The 12,375-nt window shown below is 32.8% G+C and overlaps 1 long non-coding RNA gene across 1 annotated transcript in view; it reads left to right on the top strand.

Annotated features, from left to right (window-relative positions):
* The first annotated feature begins 3,267 nt into the window (after positions 1 to 3,267).
* LOC138813528 (uncharacterized) overlaps positions 3,268 to 12,375 on the top strand; it is a 36,203-nt gene continuing 27,095 nt past the window's right edge. The window contains exon 1 of the long non-coding RNA XR_011367838.1: positions 3,268 to 3,309. This is a non-coding gene — a long non-coding RNA (uncharacterized lncRNA). The remainder of the gene's footprint in view (positions 3,310 to 12,375) is intronic.

The raw sequence follows: 12,375 nt of genomic DNA, 5'->3' as shown, positions 1-12,375 counted from the left end.
AAGATGAAGAAGAGGAATTTCATTCTAATCTACTTATCCTTCTCAATTCAGGAAAGATGAACAAATAAACTGGAAATGTAAATCCAAAAATATTAAGATGTCATTTGAGTGTTGAGAATCCCCAATATTGGGATGATTATGGTGTATCTACTGCCATGCCTACTATGTATATAGTGAGAATGATGAAGGATCATCAGCTGACTCATCAAAATTGTGTGTTAGTAATTTTCTAACTCATTTAGGTTTATTAATTCTCTGTTAAAAATATCATCCTCCTTTCTTTGAGTAAAGATTTTTTTCTTGTAAATGTAAATCTTGTAAATCTTTTTGTGCCTTATATTTTTGGGTAAACTATAAAACATTATTTTCCTAAGATTAAAATTGTAATAAAGTTCTAATTATCTTCTGCTATATGCTTCATTAAGACATTAAATATTGACTAAAACTTACTCTAAAAAATGTTTTCAGCTAGATGGTGGTAGCTCATGCCTGTAATCTTAGCTAGTTAGGAGGCTGCGATTTGAGGATCTCCATTCAAACCCAGCTCAAGCAGGAACATCCATGAGATTCCTATCTCCAATAAACTTCCAGAAAGTCATAGGTGGAGCTGTGGCTTAAGTGAGAAAGCATTAGCCTTGAGCAAAAGCTAAGAGATAACACCCAGGTTCTGCAATCAATCCCTAAGACCAACACAAAAATAAAAGAAGAAAAGGAAAATGTTTCATAAATATATACAAATACATACAAACTAAATACATTAGCAAAGGATATATATTTTTTCAAGTATAATGAGAAGTTTATTGCTTGTGCAGGGTATGCTTGTCAACCAATGCTCTCACTACAGTTTCCAATGACATATTTTGCCAAAAATAACACACACATATGTATATATATGTATGTATACATATCTATCTGGATAGTTTCATGTATCTGATGAAGATAGAATCATTCTTGGTTGAGGATGACTGTGTCAATTCTGTATTTGATTATACCATAAATTAATAATCATCAAAGATAATTTAGTCAAATTTGAAGACTATTACTACTCTCATCACAATATAAACAGCAAAAAATTTTAAATGCTTATTTCTTTATTGGGTCCAATAAAAGGAAACACATTCATAGGTAATTGGTAAAATTTAAACATTTAAATGTTAATTGTCTCCAAAGGTCAGATTCTCTTTTTGGCAAATGATAGTCCCTCTTTAGAACAATGCACTTTAGGATAGTTCACATCAGTTGAAAGTCATATTTCATCTGTATAGTAAGGTGACATCCAAATGTCAAGATAAAAATTTCTAATCCTCATTTATCTGGGTATGACTGGATATAGAAATAGCCAGTTGGTATGGGCAAAATCACATTAACTTTTTGTTAATCCTATTAGATTATTGGAAAAGCAGAAATCTAGATAAGCTAGATTTCAACTATAACCTACATACATTATTTCTTAGTTGCTTCAAAACATTCTTCCAAGGATTGATTTTTTTGAGTGAGATCCATTTATGTTGTTATGAAATCTGAATAAACCACACAACTCAAAAAGCTCACTTGCAAAATAAAGGGACTTTAGAAGTAAAAGAAGTCTTAGTTATTATTCAGTCAAACTTGGTCCAATTAACTTTTTTTCATAGATATTTCCTCATCATTGATTAATTATAGCCAGAGATAATTTTAAATACTTTTAAGTTTTACCCTGGTACTAATGGTTCACAACTTTAAACCTAGCTACTTAGGAGACAGAGATCCAAGGACTGAAGTTTGAAGCAGACTCAAGGAGAAAAAAGCACAACTTCAAAAGAACAACATAATACTAGGACGGAAGTTGTGTCTCCCGTGGTTAGAATGTAAGCTAAGCAAGCAGACCAAGCACACTCAAGGTCCTGACTTCAAATTGACTATTCTAGCAACCTTGATTTATGTTACAAGTATGAAAATAACAATACTGAGGAAGTACGCTGTATCTCTCTATAAGTACATCAAAATGTTTGTAATAAAATATTTGAAAATAAGATATAAAACATAATTTTTCTTAGCCTAAGGGTTCTCTGTAGAACAAAACTAATGACAAAAATATGTACTTTTAAAAACACATTAAAAAAATCTACCTTGTGGGCTAGAGATGTGGCTCAGTGGTAGAGTGCTTGCTTTGCATGCACGAGGTCCTGAGTTCAATTCCTCAGCACCACATAAGCAGAAAAAGTTTGAAGTGGCACTGTGGTCCAAGTGGTAGAGCCCTAGCCTTGAGCTGAAGAGCTGAGGGACAGCAACCAGGCCCAGAGTCCAGGCCCCACAATCGACAAAAGAAAAAACATGTCTGAATCAAGCAGAAAAGGTCAGATAAGTTGATGTTAGGGAAATGAACCCTAAGATATGTGTTCAAATGTTTTTTTTTTTTATGAGATTGTTTCTAACTTATTTATAAGATGATTTCTTTGTTGCTTTGTATGTCTCTCCCCCACAGTATATGCCCTGCTTTCACTGTTTTGATGTTGGTATAATTTGTGGAGGGAAAGGGCAAAAACTATTCGTTTAAATAAGGATACAGGTGGACCCATTGCAGCAATGAGATGTACAAGTCGTTATGTAGAAAAACGTATTTTACAACTTTGGTGGGGAGGGGCGGGAAGGATTAGAGGGGGGTGGGGGAATGGGAAGGGATAAGAAGGGGAAACAAAGGAGGAGGCTACAATGCTTGATAAGCAATGTACTCATTATCCTGCCCATGTAATTGTAACCTGTCTGTACAGTATTTCCACAATAAAAAAGAAAACCAACCAACAAACAAATAAAAACCTATACCTTGTCACTTAAAAAAATCTGTAATATTATATTGAGAATATTCAGGCATTTTACATGTGATATGAAAAGTATACATTTCGTCATACCTTTGGGTAAGCAACCACAGAAAATACTTTTACAGTATTTATCACAAACACTTCCTAACAAAGAAAACTACCTCCAATTATTTCAGTAAATGTTTTCCTTATTTGTAAGAGAAATTAAATGAGGTGAAAAATTTTAATAATATCTTTGAAAATCACCATAGAGGATTACGCCTGAGAAACAATGCATGACTTCAGAAAAATGTGGTTAAATGTCTATATGGAATTTTAAACACTTAAAAAATATGTCTAGCAGAATGAAGGAAAATTGCTTTATTTATTTCTGATTCTTATCCCTTTAAGTCCTCATTGCCTAGCTTTCTTACATTCTAAGAGCTCTGTTATATCATACAATAGAGGTGCCTTTGTCTCAAAGAGAATGCTGTGAGTCCGGAAGTGTTTCTCATACATTTCATCACACAATGTAAATTTTTTTTCTATTGCTAAGTCTCACCCATTTGAAACTAGATACTGAATTGCTCATAAGAGTTTTCTGTGTTACTAATCATAAGAATTATTTTTATGCTAGTGTTCTAAGTCACTTAACAAGTTTAAAAATGTTGTCTTATCCTTTCATTTGTGTAAGAAGCTTTATCATCATATATATTTACTTGAATTTCAATTTTTGCATCCATATTCATAAAAGATATTGGTAAAAAGTTCTTGATGATTTCTTAATAAGCTTGTCTAATTTTACTGTTAAGGCTATACTAACCTCATACAATTATTTTCAAAAATCTAGAAAGTGTTCAAAATTAATATTTCTTTCTTCAATATATTGAAGAAATGTTTCAGAAGCAATATGGATGTGAGACTTTCTATTATTTTAATATGAAATTGCTTGTGTAGCATACATCTGATTCAAGATTTCTATCCATTTTAAGTAACATTAAGGGCTTGGAGGAACTTACTGTACATTTAAATTTAATAGTAAATATTAGAAAAAAATAATGTCTGGAAACTTTGGTGAGGATAATTTGAATTATTTACATTTTAAATGATTTTCAAATAATATATCAACTAGATTTCTCTTGTTTTCTCCTTGATGTTCTATGTTTGACTGATTTCCCTCTAATAGCCTTTCAAGTTAAGTATTGAGTATACATTTAATCAAATTTTACTATTTAAATATGCTAATCAGTTGATTAGATTTCTAGTACTTTATGGAAAGTGTTAGAATAAAAATTATAGTCATTGAAAAATATACATTATCATTTAGAACTTTTCTTTAAACAAGTATAAAACAAAAGCATTTTTCACACTAAATAAAAAAATGTGGAGGAAGAAAATAAGAAAAAAATGTTAGAAACATTTTCACAAACATGGCTTATCCAAATACCTACTGATTTTATAATTCCAATTTTATGTATAAACAAGATATAATATTAAAGATACTTTAAGGAAAAAATATGCAACATCTAGGCATCTGGGTTCCACTTTTAAAATTAAAGCTCCCATTGCACACATGACTTGATTCAGGAAAAAAATTCAAAAGTGTTTTTAAAAGAATTGAATCTCTATGCCTAATTTTTTATTGACTAGCTGATGAGACAGTAAAAAATGCCATGAAAACACTGCATGAAACAATAAGAAGCTTTAAATAGAAAGAAACCATCATTCCAGCAGAACCTTCCCTTTCCTTGAGATTTAAGCACTTTTTTCTTGTGAAAGAAAAGAAAATGAAGATCATATTGAATGAATAGCTCACTTAAATAAGCCAAATGCACTTCTCAATTCATATTCAAACTTATTTTAAAATATAAATATGTATGTACACACATTTTTAAGAGATATGCATTAGGGCCCAGTAGCTCGTGCCTGTCATCCCAGCTACTCAGGAGGCTGAGATCTGACCATCAGCATTCATAGCCATCCAGGTTAGGAAGGTCTGTGAGACTTTTAGGTCCAATTAACCACCAGAAAACTGGAAGTGGCACTTTGGCTCAAGTGGTAGAGCACTTGCCTTGAGCTGTAGAGCTCAGGGACAGTCACAGGCCCAGAGTTCAAGCCCCAGGACAGGGGAAAAAGAGGAGAGGGAGAGAGAGAGAGACAGAGGAAGGGAGAGGGAGAGGGAGAGGGGGAGGGGGACAGAGAGAAGGAGAGAGATCCAGTGACACATGGAGAGATATATTTACTTAGAGAATACCATAAATTCAGTGGTGTTTTAAAAATAGTTGACTAGGAACAACATCAAGAAATGAGCAGATCCCAATGTTGTTTTGATTTGCATTTCTTTTATGGCTAGGGATGTTGAACATTTCTTCATGTGTCTATTGGCCATCCTTCTTTCTTCTTCAGACAAGTTTCTCTTTAAGTCTTTCGCCCACTTATTTATTGGGCAGTTGTTTCTTTGAGGATTTGTTGTTGGGGGATTTAATTTTTTGAGTTCCAAGTATATTGTAGATATGAGACCCTTGTCCATTGTATGGCTAGTAAAGATCTTCTCCCAATCCGTGGGCTTTCTATTCATCTTGCTAGCTAGAACTCTAACAACAACAGATGCTGGAGGGGATGTGGACAGAAAGGAACCTTACTTCATTGTTGGTGGGAATGTAAACTTGTTCAACCACTTTGGAAAGCAGTATGGAGGTTCCTCAAAAGACTTCACATAGAACTCCCCTATGACCCAGCAATCCCACTTTTGGGCATTTACCCAAATGTTTACAAACAAGACCACACTAAAGCTACCAGCACAACTATGTTTATTGCAGCATTATTTACCATAGCTAAGATATGGAACCAACCCAGATGCCCCTCAGTAGATGAATGGATCAAGAAAATGTGGTATAGGGCTGGGAAGGTGGCTCAGTGGTAGAGCGCTTGCCTTGCATGCTCGAGGCCCTGGGTTCGATTCCTCAGCACCACGTAAGCAAAAAGAAAAAAATCTGGAAGTGGCGCTGTGGCTCAAGTGGTAGAGCGCTAGCCTTGAGCTGAAGAGCTGAGGGACAGCGCCCAGGCCCAGAGTTCAGGCCCCATGACCGGACCAACAAAAAAAACAAAAACAAACAAAAAAAAAGAAAAAGAAAAAGAAAATGTGGTATATATACACAATGGAATTCTATGCCTCCATCAGAAAGAATGACATTGCCCCATTTGTTAGGAAATGGAAAAACTTGGAAAAAATTATATTAAGTGAAGTAAGCCAGGCCCAAAGAAACATAGGTCCCATGGTTTCCCTTATTTGCAATATCGAGTATATGTATGAGTCAAGCGGAAAAGGTCAGATAATGTGATGTCAGGAAAATGAACCCTTAGATATGTATTTTAATGTTTTTTTCTTTTATGCATGTGTTTCTAACGCATTTATAAGATTATCTCTTTGTTGCTTTGTATGTCCCTCCCCCACAGTATAACCCCTGCTTTCACTATATTTGATGTCAGTATAACTTGTGGAGGAGATGGGGAAAAACCAGTTGTTTAAGGATTCAGGTGGACCTGTTGCAACAATGAGAAGTACAAGTTGTCATGTCCAAAATGAGCTTTACAACGTCGTTGTGGGGGGGGGGGAGGGTGGGGGGGGGAAGGAGGGGGAAGGAGAAGGATTGGGATTGGGGGGAGGGGGGTGGCTGGGAAGGGATGCGAAGGTTAAACAAAGGAGGAGGCTGCAATGCTTGGTAAGAAATGTACGCATTATGCTGCCCATGTAATTGTAACGCCTCTGTACAGTATGTTCACAAATAAAATTAAATTAAATTAAAAAGAAAAAAAAAGAAAAAAAAGAAATGAGCAGATCCTATATTTTGTGTATTTTCAAATGTTTCCATCAAAGCATGCCATACTATCCTTATCTTAGTGCTTTATGTAACATCAGTGAATAAAATCATTAAAATGTAGGTATCTCACATTATGTAGGTAGTTGGCTTTCCGCAGGATTCCATCAGAATTACTTTGAAGTAGGATAATCCTTTGTTCGTTCCTTCTTTCTTTCTTTCTTTCTTTCTTTCTTTCTTTCTTTCTTTCTTTCTTTCTTTTTTCTTTCTTTCTTTCTTTCTTTCCTCTCTCTCTGTCTCTCTGTCTCTCTGTCTCTCTGTCTCTCTCTCTCTCTCTCTCTCTGTCTTTCATGTATTCCCACATCACAGTCTCAAGTTTTGATTAACTTGAAGAATGTCACTCATATATTCTCCATTCTTCTGGTCACAATACAATGGATAAGAACTTGTGTTCTGGAGTGGCCAAATTGCAAAGGACTAGGATTTTCTCCTTTGGCAAGTTCCTAACACTATAAGAAAATTCTACAGATTCTTCTTTTGTTTCCTTAATTTTAAACTGGAACTTAATGTTGCAATCAGTTTTAGAGATCTGTCATAAGAATAAACACAGTAATTGGTCATTTTCAAAATTGTTCATTCACAGTTAAATTTACATGTTGGTCTATCTAATACTGATTCAGCTATTCAAAAGAGCCTATATTATATAATATGTAATAATTACATGTTACTTAATATGGTTTATTAGTCAAAAACAAGAATATTGTGTGAGATATTCTCAGAGTTTAAATTCTGGATTTTTTTATGTTCTCTAGTTGATCTCTAGTGAATTGTTGTGATGATAAATTAATTATATTTATAAAAGCCACAAATGAATATCTATATTCAATACCTCATAATGCATCTTAATCCATAATAACACTATTGCTACAAAATATGAATATTGATATTATAATAGTGTCATTAAAATTTAAAATAGTGCCAATTTATATATAAATATAGTGCTTTCACTTGTGAAGAAATTTCTCTAGAGTTTGATGCTATATATATTTTTGTGAAAATAGGTTGTAATAGTGAATGGTTAACAATTCTATGGTCTATTATACTATCTTACCAAATTGACTTTGGGTATTAAACACGCTAACTACTACTAAACAAGATAAATCTCCCAATCGATTATGGATTAGGCAATGTTATGTTTTTAGTGTAAAATAAGTTAAATGAGTAATGTATGTGAATTTTTAATAAAAAATATTTAGGTGGATTCAAAATATGTTAAGTCAAGAAATACAGTCATGATATATTTGAGGCTCTAGGTTAAATCAAATATTAATATTGATAATAATAATAATAATGTATTACTGGGAATAATGTTCCCTATCATAAAGACAGTCCCATTCACTAGTGAGAGAAAATATTTACAACAAGACACAACAAATCACATAAAAGTAGATCTATACTGTTTCTGGTATGGAACTTTGCAAGCAAATTAAGCAATATCTCACCTACGACAATAACAAAAGAGTGCTCGAATTGTTATACAGACTGTCATCATGACTTTTCCCTAGAAGCATATATTGTGCTTTTAGAGAGTAAACTGACCCTTCTCTTACTCTGTCCTTTAACCAGAATGCATTTTTCTTTTTACTATATAATCTAATTTTTACTGTGCTATGATTAGACTGTTTAACACACATTAGATGCATCAAAAATTCTATAAGCATAACTTCATGACTTAGTTAACTCTAAGTAGACTTTTCGAACATTTATTAATGTTCCACATACAATCATAATTACAATAAAAGAAATGATTTGAACTGTAATAATGGTATTTCCTATGTTGAATTAAAACAGGAATTCTACATGCAAGGTTGAAATGAATTATAAAATATTAGTTACATTTTCTACTTTTTTTAATTTAGAATTTAAAAATTGTGGTATGTAAATTTCACTTATCCTTTAGAAAGAGTGATATTGAAGCATTTAGAAAGAAATGGAAGAACCTGGAATAAAAATAAGTGAAGTAAGCCAGACCCAGAGAAAATTTTTATTTATTTTTTATAATATGTGGAAGCTAGAATTAGTCTATAAATATATAAGAAGCTACTTTGGGAGGTCTTCAGAGAAGCTGGGAGAATGCAGTAAAAAATTCAATGTAAGTCCTACAAAAATAAGACAACGAGGAAAGGGGTTATGGGTGAGAATGTTGAAATGGGTGACATTGATCACGATGCATTGTATCATAAATTGCTTTGCTGAATGGCAACTCCTTTGTATAACGACTTAAAAATGAAAAAATAAAACATTTAATGAGGCTTTTTCACTGGATTTATAAGCCTTAAATTGTTTTATTGTATCTTTTCAAATATAAGATAACCTAGTAGCTCTCATTAAATGAGCTTTGATACTTTAGATACCTAGACAAGTGAATAATTTAATAATTAAAATATATATCCTTATGTTTCCAAATTATGTACATGTAATATATATTGTAGTTTGTCCCATGAAATACAGCTGTAACAAAAGATAGTGCATTTTCTTGGAATGCTAAGTTTAGACACATTAGCTAAGAACTTTCAAGGGAATCTGTATTAGGAAAGCTAACTTAGCTATTTAACTTAGGGAGTTTATTCCAGTACTGCTAAGTCCCTTGACAAACTCTGACAGATTTAGTGCACAGCTGAAAATTGTGTATGACTTAAGAAAATCAAAATTTACAAAGTACTTCTCTTTTTGTCTATATTCTGCTAGCAATTGTATGTATTTTGTTATGTTTTTAATTAAAAAATAGTAAAGAAAGCATTTAATTGTACCAAATGGGTAAGGATGTTGGGTTAGAGAAACAGTTCAGTAGTAGAAAACTGAACACAAAATGCCTTGAGTTCAGTCCCCAACACTGAAGAAAATAAAAAGAAAGTAAGAAAAATAGTTAAAATCACTGAAGTTATTTAAATTAGATTTGTCTTCCTGAAATGCATATAAGCTTACATATTAAATGAAAAACACAAAAGTAAACATAATTACAATTCAAAATAAAATGAAAGAATTAAAAGTGAAAAATTCTATACTTACTTAATCCAGAGAAATAACCTCTGATTTTGTCATAAGTACTTAATTTAATTCAAGTTATATTTTAAAACAACTATATGTCCTGCAATGTTTTCAGCATTGGAGATACAAAAATCAATGAACTATAGCTTCCTACATTAGAGCTAATATCTATTGAAAGATATAAGCATACGAAGAGACAATTTTAACAAAACATGAAATATATATTCATATATGTATTACATATGTATATACTAGAATTAAAATAAACAGAAAAGGTTATTATTATCTGAAAAACCAATAAAAGTAGTATTCTAGATTTCTTAGATTAATAGATATGTGACAAAGAATAAAGAAATTTACTTTAGGTTACTAAATGGATATAATGGTGCAATATTATTCTCACCAAGATTCTTTCTGTAGATATAGAGGAACAATAGCTTATTTCATAAAGACATTATCATTTCATTGCAAAAAAAGATCACATTTATAGATTGTCAAAGTTCCTGTGTATCTCTGTACTCTGGTTGAATGGATGCTGTAATATATGAGTAATTAATAATGAATCATGAAATAGTATTATCAAAATTGAGTTAAAGATTGCTATATCTTTGAGGAAAATAATGTGATATGTACAAAATAAAGATCAACACTTGCATGCAGTAATATTTTTCAGCATAATAACTGCGTCTCCGTGACCAAGGGCTGTTTTCCCTATGTAAGTGATTAGTTAGTGATCATGAATGTTAATAGCTATGAAAGGGATAAGGGGAAGTAAGGCCATTTCTTGAAATTTTGGTATATTATTTTCTTATCTCAATTTCCCATTGTTAATTTTTAAATACAATCCACTCTTTTTGAAAACAAAGGAAAATCAATCCCAATGAACATTGATGAGCTGTGTTTCAGCCAGGAGTTGCATACATGGTTGCAGTGACTTTTACATCTTCTTAAATCAGTATATCTTACCTATGATGAACTGCAAAAATAGCATGCCTAAAGTGCATAAAGATAGAGAAAATTTGAATTAGGGTCTATGTGCAAGTGGCTCATACCTGTAATACTAGTTACTAGAGTCTGAGATCCAGAATATTACAATTCAAAGCTATCCCAAGAAGAAAATCTTTGGTCTTTCATAAGCAAAAGACCATCTCCAATTAACCAGCAAAAAGCCAATCTAGAAGCCTTACTCAAGTGGTAGAGCACCAACTGTGGGCAAGAAAGTTGAGCAGGCATGTGTCGTCCTGAATTCAAAAACTCTAGTATCAACCCCAAAACTAAAAGTTGAATTGGGACTGTTGCGCTGGCTTGGTAGCAGAATGATTGCCTAACCTGCTTAAGGCCATGGGTTCTATATTTCACATAGAAAATGAATTAAAAACTTGAATTGTGATTTGAAGATGGAGAGGAAATGTGCTAGTTTCCTAAGTTGGAAACTAAATTTTACCAATCAGTTACAAGTAGGTCAAATAAATCATACAAAAAGATTGTTTGGAAACTAAAGAATAAAGCAAGTTCGACATTGAAAGTGACCTATACTCTGTCTAAACTTTAGTTCCTAGGACCGTGAACTCTCTGCCAAGCCAGCAGACCTTAAGCTCTTATCTTTCACATTATAATATTTTTTACTAATATTACCATTGATTTGACATATGCTTGGTGACAATATCTAATTTATTTTGAAACTCAAATGACATTAATGGAGAATATAAAAGTTTGATGTTTACCAAAATGGATCATAGGTTAAAATAAAGTTGAGATGTGCTCATTTGAACATACATTGAAATTTAATTATAGAATGATTATGAAATCTTGAATGTGGTAATAACTTTCTCCATTAGTGGCTTACTCAAAAAGCTCCATATTTACTATGGAATTGATTGATTTATGACCTTGAAAGTACCTAATTACAAAAAAGGTAAAACAAACAAACAAGAAAAACTAGTCATTTCTTGCTATCCCAACAAATTGTTTTTCTAAGATATCCATTTCTTCTGAAGGATAGAAATTGATGCTCCATCATCAAGTCATGTAGTGCATTTCCTTACAGACAATGTCACCCTTCGTTCACTTTCACTGTTTCCCCCTCCCATCCCAGCCCACAAGTTGCAAAGTTCATTTTCTGCATGGTGTCTTCATCATCTTCCTGTCCAACATTGAGAAGTTTAGAATCCATTTTATTGCTCCTCTTTCAAAATTCTTAAACTTTCCTTGATTTCTTCATTTCTAGTGTGGCATTTAATTGATATAGTAAGGCAATCATCATAATGGTGGAAAGTTATAATCTATATAAGAGGCATGTTCACTTACCTCTTTAAATTTAGGCTATTTTATATAGACTTGAGTGTATTATTCTGAGGCATTTCTCCTGAGAGTCAAGAGAAAAGTTTGGGTTCATATTGTTAAAAAAAATAGGCAAAAGCCAGGCTCCAGTGGCTCACACCTGTAATCCTAGCTACTCAGGAGACTGAGATCTGAGTATCGTGGTTCAAAGCCAGCCCAGGCAGGAAAGACCGTGACACTTTATCTCCAATAAACCATTCAGAAAAAGGAAGGTGCTGTGGCTCAAGTGGTAGAGTGCTAGCCTTGAGCTGAAGAGCTAAGGGACAAAGCCCAGGCCCATAGTTCAAGCCCCACGACTGACAAAAAAAGGCAAAAGCAAGAAAACAAACAAACAAACAAAAAACAACAACAAAAAACCCTCATGCAATTTAGCAGATTTTTCTTTCTCTTCC

This window comes from Dipodomys merriami, unplaced genomic scaffold (assembly GCF_024711535.1).
Source record: "Dipodomys merriami isolate MVZ:Mamm:240054 unplaced genomic scaffold, mDipMer1.0.p SCAF_6, whole genome shotgun sequence".
Taxonomy (NCBI): Eukaryota; Metazoa; Chordata; class Mammalia; order Rodentia; family Heteromyidae; genus Dipodomys; species Dipodomys merriami.
The sequence above is the reverse complement of the archived record's forward strand: the minus strand, read 5'-3'. Positions and strand labels throughout refer to the sequence as shown.